At 39.6% G+C, this 10128-nt stretch overlaps 1 long non-coding RNA gene across 1 annotated transcript; it reads left to right on the top strand.

Moving 5' to 3' along the window:
- Positions 1–6828: 6828 nt before the first annotated feature.
- Positions 6829–9443, top strand: LOC149380989 (uncharacterized). Its single transcript, XR_016301961.1, has 3 exons — positions 6829–7131; positions 8003–8224; positions 9160–9443. It is a non-coding gene; the product is annotated as an uncharacterized LOC149380989 (long non-coding RNA).
- Positions 9444–10128: the final 685 nt, after the last annotated feature.

The raw sequence follows: 10128 nt of genomic DNA, 5'->3' as shown, positions 1-10128 counted from the left end.
GTGGATAGCTTTGAAACTGACTGATTACAAGTGTTTTTACATTGAGCAGAATTTCTAAACTTATTTTGACTACTAAGATTGCAGACTTTCTGAGCTTTGAGACTTGTTTCGGCTTGCACAGCTTTACTAGGAGACAGACACAATTGATAGAGACCATTCCTCATATATCCTCTTGCTAAGACACGTCCATTGCGTTCATCCTTGATTAGACACGATTCACTATTGAATTCAATAACGAAAAGATTATCACGAGTGAATTTGGATATGCTAAACAGACTTTTGAAAATATCAGGGACATGAATGATGTTTTTAAGTTTGAGTTTGGATTGTGTGGCAGGAAAATGCAATAGTGAGTCACCAATATGAGAAATGTCAAGCTTTCCACTTCCTCTGTAGTCTGACTGAACTGAGAGGTAGTCAAGCTGAGCTGTGACATGATTTGTAGCTCTGCTGTCTAAGTACCACGCTGGTTCAGGTTTGCCAGGAAGATAGCATGAAGCCGATGAAGAGCTAGCTGTGTGTGCTTGTGGCTGGACTGAATTGTTCGAGTGTAGATCATGTGTGCAAGGACTATACCATGCTTCATCATTGCTTGATTGTGACTTATCGAAGCTTGACTGACTGTCTGAATTGAATTGACTCTGATGAGCTTGAGTCTGATGTTCCTCACTTGCACCATGAAAATTCTGATCAAATTTGTGCCAGCATTTTACGGCTGTGTGGCCAACACGACCACATAGTTGACATTCAGGACGTCTTTTGCCACCAGATCCACGACCTCCTCTACCGCCTCTTCCACGATTTGTTCTCCACCGCAATTCGAGCCTCGACTTGCACCTCCACGACCTCGATTCATTCCAGCATAGGCATAATTTGCAGTCATGTTGCTCATTAGACCTTGAGTGACATTATTGGTTTCAATTCGCATTTCATTAGACTGAAGCATGTACTGTACTTCTTGAAGATTTAGATCTCATTGCTTGGACATTAGATTTACAACCACTGACTCGTACTCTTGGCCAACACCTCCGAGGATGTAAAGTATGAGTTCGTCATCAGAAATTATTGATCCTGACGTGTTGTGAACATCTACAACATTTTTCATCTTCAAAATGTATTCCTCAATCGATGCAGATCCTTTCTTCATTGTTTGTAGCTGAAGACGCAGTTGAAGAAGATGAGCTTTGGACTAAGTTGAGTTGATTCTTCCAATCACATTCCAGATCTCCGCAGATGTCTGACAATGACTCACATGTCCAAGCTGAGTTTCATGAATCGAAGCGAGAAGCCAGCTCATCAAAAATTGATCGTATCGACGCCACTTTTGGAACTCTGGATTTGGCTGTGGAGCTGAGCAATTTGAATATGTGCTAGTTTCAACAAACTGAGAAGGAATCGCAGCAATTCCGAGTAGGATTTCTTCAAATCCATGAGCACGAACCGCAGGAAGAACTTGAGACCTCCATAGCACGAAATTGTTACGATCCAAACGCAGAGATAGTGGATTCAAGTGAGGCGAGAAGGTTGGTGTGGATTGAAACATCGAGGAAGAGACGCCGTTGGCATTGGCATTGATTGACGAATTTGAGTTCGCCATTGAAATAGGTATTGAACCCTAGAATGGCTCTGATACCATGAAACAGAAGAGGAAGAAGACGAGAGAGAGAGAGAGAGAGAGAGAGAGAGAGAGAGAGAGAGAGAGAGAGAGAGAGAGAGTAATCTCTTCAGAGAATGTTATTTCTGATTCTCATGATTTTACAACAACGGAGTATTTTGCTTTTATACTAAGTACACATCAGCAGAGCTATTTACACGTAAGCAACACAAATTCATTACAAACAACAATTATCTACCAACAACTGATATCTATCAGATGCTCTCGCTCTCGTACCTGTGGTCGCTAGAATCAGTTTAAAAATGACATGTAAGATGACATCTAAAAATTAACATTTCAATCACAAATCAAAATAAACACTGATACTATTATCATACTCATGCATAGAAAATAAAGCATATTATTTGTGTTTAGTATCCAAAAAAAAATCTAAAAAAAGAAAAACTTACAAAAGTGAGTGTACCCTCTTCCTCTACTTTATATAATAATATAATTAGTTATATATTATATAGGTTACGTATCAGCTTATATTCTATATATAATTAATAAGGTTTATTGCTTACGTAGTTGTTTAATATTTTATTATATTTAGTTTTGGTATTAAATTAATATTAGTTATTATCATTTCCCTATAAATAGGCTCTTAGACCTCACTGTAAAAGGAGATTTTGATCAATGAAAAAAAAATAGAGTTCTCTAAAAAATCCTTGTTTTCGGTATACTTTGTGAATCAATGAGATCGCGATGTCCTCAATCTGGCATTCGTAATTTAATGAACCAACATATTTTAGGAAGAGTCATTGACCGGTATTCATGCGTGAATCAACGATCGTGGTTGTTTTTATCCTTTCCACCATCGCTCGCTACATCATTCAGCCTGGAAAACAAACCAAACCAAACCAAACTAAACGAAATTGAGCGAGAGTTGAACGTGAACTAACTCCATGGAAGAGGAGATCATATAACTACAGCAGTATAAACCTAAACTAATTCTCACTAAACCTATACAATCAGACCACGCTTCGCCAAAGCGGAGATCACACGAGGAGAAAGATGATTCTTCTTCGTTATCTCTTCTGAAACCAAAAAAAATAACCCATCAAACCCTATGAAATTCGAAGAATAAAGAGAAGAAATTTATTCCTTACTGTGAACAACTCCAGTCATCGTCCAACCCTTCCTCTTCTTCAATCTCTCTCTCAATTGTGCCTTTCAATTTTTTATGGTTTTTTGGCTAGAGTCGTTGAAGTAAGGCCTATATTTTTCGTCGAACCCATACCAAATAGCTTCGTCATTGTTCAAATCCTCGCCGGAATCCTCATTATTCATATCCTCTTACAATGATTCTTTTTCTTCTCTCTCTCTATCTATCTCTCTCTTTCTCCCTATCCATCTATCTATCTATCTATCTATCTATTGTCGTCGCCTTCTTCTATTACTTTCATTTCGGGATTTTTCATTTTTTTGTTTAATGTACGGTCCAGATTAAAACACTGGTAGATTATTATTTAGTAATGTACGAACCAGATTCTTACTCTTATTACTTATAAGTCATGTTTTGTTAAGTTTACACAACGGTACATTCTTTCCGTTAAGTAAACGTCATTGCAGCGTGAATGCCCAGAATATCGTACCGTTATATAATGTCCAAAAATATATCTAATTGCAGCGAGAATTACTTATCCTTGCAGCGAGATGGTCCGTACCGTTGTATAATATCCTATTTTAGCCATTTCTTACAACGGTACAATTGTACCGTCGTAAAAAGTCCAATATTCTACAATAGTACAACTATACCGTTGCAGAAAGTCCAATATTCTACAACGGTACAATTGTACCTTTGTAGAAAGCATATTTTCTACCACATATATTTGTACCGTTGTAGGACATCCATTGTATAATCCATAGTTTGTGATAGTGTGATCTCTACACAATAGTCGCCACAAAGACCCTACCCTAAATTCAACCCGAATACATTAAAAAAAATTAAACAAAATTATTGACTAACTTTAAAAGTAACAACAACAACTTTAATTCAACCATGCCTAAATTTGAACCGAATACATTAAGAAAACTCAAACAGAATTATTGACTAACTCTAAACACATATCAAGAAAAAAAATAAAAAAAAATCTGGAAACTAATTCCGCATACTTGAGGGGAATTAACTATTTAAATAATTTAGTTAATTATTTATATAAAAAAATGGCATGAACTAGCCAATTCAAACTATGGCTTTTGCAAAATAGCCATAGTTTCATTAGGTTAGGCAAAATAGTCATCACTCTCTCCACCAAAAATGAGCACGAGCATGGCCGATGTGACGTAGACACGAGCATGGCCGATGTGACGTAGACACGAGCATGGCCGATGTGACTGAGATCGTAAGCAGTGACTCCACAGACATACATTCCCACATTTCCTTCCACTTTCAGCCTGGAAACTTCCTTCTTTCTGCTCATCGTGTTGTGGAGCCAGAGCTCAGAAGACGACGAATTCTCTGTCGCTTTTCCGGCGGAACTGCCTCGAAGGCTCTGGGCGATCGACGGTGACGCGCCTGAGGAGCCGAGGCATCGGAATCAAATGGGCTTGAAGAACAAGGGGTGAGCCGAGGCATCGGAATCGGATGCGCCGAGGCATCGGAATCGGTTCTGCTTCAGATCCTCGTCTCCGGTGTCGGATCTGATGCACGGCTGGATCTGTTGGATTTCCAGATTGTCATTAAATTTAATCATGCCTTCATTAATTTTAATCTTGTCTTCATTAGGTATAACAAAATAGCCAATTGAGAGTACTACGATTTTTAATCATGCCTCGATTAATTTTAATCTAGCGGTCATAAACCTTACATTCTGTCTTTATAGTTCGTTGGGATTAAATTTAATCCAACCTAGATTAAGTTGGCTAGTTTGCTTATAGTTGACAAACTATGGCTATTTTGCAAAAGCTTAAGTTCTATTTGGCTATATAGCCGCTTGACCCTAAAAAATGTAGTATAAAAATCTCTTGACCATGCCCAACTATAGCGTAAAGTAAACTATTTATATAACAAAATCAGAACTCAAACATATACCTAAGGGTCATTGCCTTTAGCTATTTTGGGATTGAGAGAGAGAGAGAGAGAGAATCAAAGGGAGTGGGAGCAAAATAGAGACAGTGTCAGAGAAACAAACGCATACCTTAGGAGTTTATGATGCCGGCCGGTGAGAGGCGGAGCGAGAGACAAGGAACAATGCCGCTCAAAGTTTCGGAGTTACTGTATGCCTGAGCGACAAAAAAATTAGAGAGATAAAGATGAGAGAGTGATAAAGATAGACACGGGAGTGAGAGAGAGAGAGAGAGAGAGAGAGAGAGAGAGAGAGAGAGAGAGAGAGAGAGAGAGAAAAGTATAGATAAACATGAGAGAAAGAGGCATCCCTCAGTAGTTTGAGAGCGAAGACCTGGGAGCGGAGCGAAGAAGACGGTGGGAAGACTCGGCCGGCTCCATGCATGAAAGTCAATTTAAAATAATTTAAGTTTCGAATAGAAAGAGGTATCGAAGCAAAGCGAAGATACTCGTAGTTTGAGTTGTTCACCGTACGAGGGAGGTACCGAAGGTAAGATCCTCGAGGATTGTACGAGAGCATTTCTGGTGGAACCCTAAAACAAGAACACCAGTTCTTTCCTTTTGTTTATGTATTATCTCACTTCGTTCGATACCTCGTACCGTAGGTACGAGTATCTTCGCTTTGCTTCGATACCTGATTTTTCTATAGAATTCTCTTAACTCAAGGTATAATATTTTTTGCAGAAGTTATGAATTGTCATTATGGTATCTTTCTTCGCTTATCTCACATTCTCTTTCCGGTTCCGTTCCGGTATCATATCTTTGATCATCTATCTTATCTTCGATACCGTCGGTGAACAGTATCTGCATTTATCTTTCTTATCTCGCTTATCTCACTTCGTCATTATCTCACTAAAATCGAGCGTTCGATACCTCAATACCTTCGGTATAGAGTATCTTCGCATTTCGAAGAGTGCATAACCGCATGGATAAGCTCACACTAACCCGTCAATTTGGGATCCGATTCGGGATTTCCCTTGGGAGGTCTCGGGAAGGAATTGGAATGTAATAATATCAATTTATTCATAAGAAAGGGTTCTCTATTGATTCAAACGTTTTAATATATTCAAATTTATTAATTGCTTTAATTACGATATATTAAATAATATTATTTAGTTTTTGGTATGATCCTACATTTTAAATATAATTAATTATTTGTTGTATCTATCAGTCAAAGAAAAGGATTGGTTCTCTAGGAGGAACCAATCACAAAATCTCATTATATCTCATTATACGCTCGTATCTGAAGCACGGAATATATATATAATATTACAAAGTATTTACAAAATTGTAAAAGTTAACAATTAATTTGTAATTGACCGGAGCGAGAGAGAACGTTAGAGAGTGAGAGAGTTCGAGAGTAAGAGAGAGCATTAGACTTGAGGTGGGGAGCCCTGAGCGTGCGTCGGACATGAGGTGAGGGAGAGTGAGAAAGAGACGGAGTGAGAAAGAGACGGAGTGAGAAAGAGCGAAGAAGAGAGAATGAGAGAGAGCGAGACCGAGGAATGACAAAGACTCATTGAAAACACGTGGCGGTATTTCAGTTGGAGTACTTGGAGAAGAGGAGATTGAAGGACCTTGTGAAGAAGAGGATTTGTAATATACAAACTTTTGCAACGCTCGACTTGTGGATTTGAATAAAATAAACGAGCTCCCGTTTGTTACAATTATGTTATTGAGTGAATGATGGACGTATAAGTTTCCCGAGTTAATTTAAAATATATTAAGGTAATGAGAAATCTCGGAATAAATAAAGGAATTATTGAGTTTATCTCGACTAATAAATTATTTCCGAGGAAATATTCCGGAAATTAATTTAAGAAATAAATTCTCAAGGACGAGAATTAATTCCGAGAAACCTTAATTATATTTTAATTAATTTAGAACGAACAAGAAAATTCTCGGTTCGAATCATATAATTATAATCCATTTGGTTATGGGTTTAAATAAATAATTATATGAAGAGGACTTGGTTGTAATGATTTTTTAAGGGACCCATTTGAAAGAAAACAAGGAAAAGAGATTGGTTTGTGAAAATTAGGATAATGATTGAGCTGCCACGTGGAAATCTTATCCTCTCTCCTCTTTCTTTCTTCTTCGAGTGCTATATCTTCTCTTCTTTTTCTTCACTCACGCGAGCTTCACCTGCAAAGAGTAACAAAGAAAAAAAAAAAATCAAGCAACAAAAGCTTGCTCGGCCATCATCACCGATCCTCTTCACTAGCACTCGACCTCAACGTCTTCTCCCTTTCTTCTCGTCGAGCGTCATCATCCTCCAGCCGAGCTCTCCTCCGCGCGCGCCACCTGAGAAGAAAGACGAGGTCGCCGAGAGCCACGTCGACGCCGGAGCAAGAAAGAACGCCGGGGAAGGCGTGGTGACTCACCGGGGAAGCTTATATCACGGGTTGAGGTGAGGATTTCATCTCCTTGGTTTGATTTGATTCTAGGGTTCATAGGGTCAAAAATTGGGGGTTTTTGATCCGAGATGAAATCTGAGTTTTTGGTTGGTTTTGATTGTTCATTGAGCTTGATTGGTGATGACTATGAGATGAATTTGGTGATTGAAAACGAATTTCTTGGATTGAGTTTGATTTTGGACGAAAATGAATATGTTTCGGACATGGTGATAAAACGGACGTGGGCAGTCCGATGTGTTATGAGTTTATATTTGTTAGTATTTTTCCTGGAAAGTAGATGTTATGGGCTTTCTAAAATGACCAAGAACGTAATAATCCGTGGAGTATTGAAAGAGTTATGAATTTTTGAAATCTGGTATTCAAAGCTGTGAACTGCTGAATTCCAGAACAGCGACCCAATATTGCGGGCTGTTTTAGAGATAGCTATTCTGCTCATATGTAGGCTTATAATATATCGTTAGAAAGGTACGGAAGTTAGTTACGTTCTGAAACTGGAATCGTTGGATTTCGAGTTGTATAGCTCGAGTTATGATGCATTTTTCAGTCGCTGTTCAACCAGTCCGATTATGTGCAAATTTTGATTATGTGTTTGAATCGGGGACTTAGAGTCGAGATTGTGCAATTGTTTGTGTATGTTTGGTATCGACGAGAATATGATGTGCCTTGTGTTTGAATATGGATACGAGTGTTTGCGCTCGTTTGGTTGTAAGATTGCTCGTTGTGTCTCCGGAAGTTTTTTGGTTGTGTGACTTGCTTGGGTCTGGATTTTGAATAGAGTATGTTTCCGGGCTCGTGAAATTGTCTCGAGAAATTTAGTTTTGATTTCGGAAATTTATGTGAGCTTGGAATCATGTATTTGACTAGTTATCGGATTACGCGAAAGGGATTACAGAATTAGACGGACGAGCGGGAACAGACAGAGTCAAAGGCAACGAAGCAGGAATTTGAAGTTTCGAGGAAAATGTTATCGATGTTAAAACTCGATTAACTCTTCCTTTGACTTTTCGACAAGTGTCAGATATTCCGGAGAACGTGAAAAGCAAGACATCGCTGGAAGTTGTCGAACTTTCTGTCGAGTTGTTCCAAGTAAGTGTGGAGACATAAGTCAAATACTTACCAAGGGAATAATCTTGTTTACGTGCATTTACGTGTTAATAACAATAAAGAGTATGAAAAGCCTTAAAAGACACAAACACCAAAGATTAAGGCTTCGGCCACTCTTTATGAAAAATTTAGTTGGGTTTATACCCATAGGTTCAAATGCTAACTTGAACCAGCCACGTTGCTACTTTGTTGTAGTTAGATCCCTCTGCTAACCATAGAGTTTGGCTAGATCTGAGGTGACAGGAGAGCATGTTGGACTCTCGGATTCGAGCCGAGGGTAGAAGTACCAGGAGTCACGTCCTGAGTCTTCAATCTAAAACACTTAACGAGCATGAAAGGGAAACCATAATTCTTTCGGGATTTATCCCGAGACGCTCTCCTGTTTGTAATTAGTTGTATACTCTATAAGCTAGAGTATCCAAATAATAAATAATGTTGTCGGTGGTACCCACGAGTTTCGACTCGTGTTGAGGACTAAGACGGTCCTGATGGCGCTGAGTACTCCACGGGAGCTGCTGAGAGCACCCCGTTCTTGCAATGGGAAAGGTCGCCCCGGCGAGCCCATTTGCTATGTCATGACGCATGTAGCCCCGGCGCCCAAACGAAGATGGTACCACTAGTGGATCCCAGACAGTCTTAAAACTTAAGCCACTGATGACTACTGCTCGAAGTCTGATGTTGGCTTCTTGTCATTCCAAGGGTTATAGCAGTGGATGTTGTATAACCTTGTGGAATGGCAAGTGATAGCGTAGAGCGAGGCCCCGCGTTAGACATGCTCTTGAATCATATGCATCTGCATTCTGCATTCGTATGTGTTGTTTGCACGTCACATGGCATTAGTTGTTTTTCTTTTCCTAAGTTAGACTCCCACTTACTGAGTCAATCGACTCATAGTTTTATGACCCTTGGTAATGTAGATAAGGGAAAAGCTTGTAAGCGGGAAACGAGATCGAAGACCGAGACCGAGCACGTATTGTCTTGACCTATGGGCTATGGGGTTTCTTAACCGGGGGTTAGTCTCTTTTGTTAAAACGTTCCGGAACGTATTTGTATAGGAGTCGCTATAAGACTCTTTCAGTTATAAAAGCGAAAAAATTTCTCCGGATTTTCGCAAACTATTTTAATATATAAAAGTATTATGATCTATTGTTTAATATGAAAAATATGAGAGTTGATCGGTCGCGGCTCGTGGGCGAGCTGTCGCTCGCAGGTCGTGACAGGATTATTCTGAGCTCATTAGCTTCGAGAAGACGACTAAGAAGGAGATCAGCGACGACGAGGCCGAGGAGGAGGAAAAAGAAGAGGAAGGAGATATCAAGGAAGTTGACAAGGAGAAAGAGAAGTAGCCCAATAAAACAAGGTCAAGGAGGTGATCTATGAGTGGGATCTCATCAACAAGAAGAAGCCAATTTTGGCTGAGGAAGCCTGAGGAGATAACGAAATAAAAGTATGCGGCATTCAGCAACACAGCGATGCTGAGGAGCCCTGAGTGTGCAACGGACCTGAGGTGAGGGAAAGTGAGACAAAGAACGAAAGAGACATAGTGAGAAAGAAATGGAGTGAACGAGAGAGTGCGATACAGAGGGAGTGAGATAGGCTAACCAAAACGAGGGGGGAGTGGCGGTCAATTTCTGGGAATCGTGGTAGACCTGGGTTTGGAGTGAGACAGAACGAGTAAGTTAAGGAATGAGAGAGATTGAAAAAGAGATAACGAGAGAGAGCGAGATAGAGGGAGAGCGATCGACTCAGCATGACGAGCAGTGGAGCGGCGGAAAAGAAGTCGAAGAAGAGAGTGAAGTCGCGTTTGATTAAATTTGGGGATTTTTGTTTATATATAGCAATATTAAACCTAAAAGGGAATAAGCGTGTGTATTTTTTTTTTCTTC

Source organism: Urtica dioica, chromosome 11, assembly GCF_054948205.1.
Source record: "Urtica dioica subsp. dioica isolate 48M chromosome 11, U.dioica_male_clone48M_v1_H2, whole genome shotgun sequence".
NCBI classification, from domain to species: domain Eukaryota; kingdom Viridiplantae; phylum Streptophyta; class Magnoliopsida; order Rosales; family Urticaceae; genus Urtica; species Urtica dioica.
The sequence above is the reverse complement of the archived record's forward strand: the minus strand, read 5'-3'. Positions and strand labels throughout refer to the sequence as shown.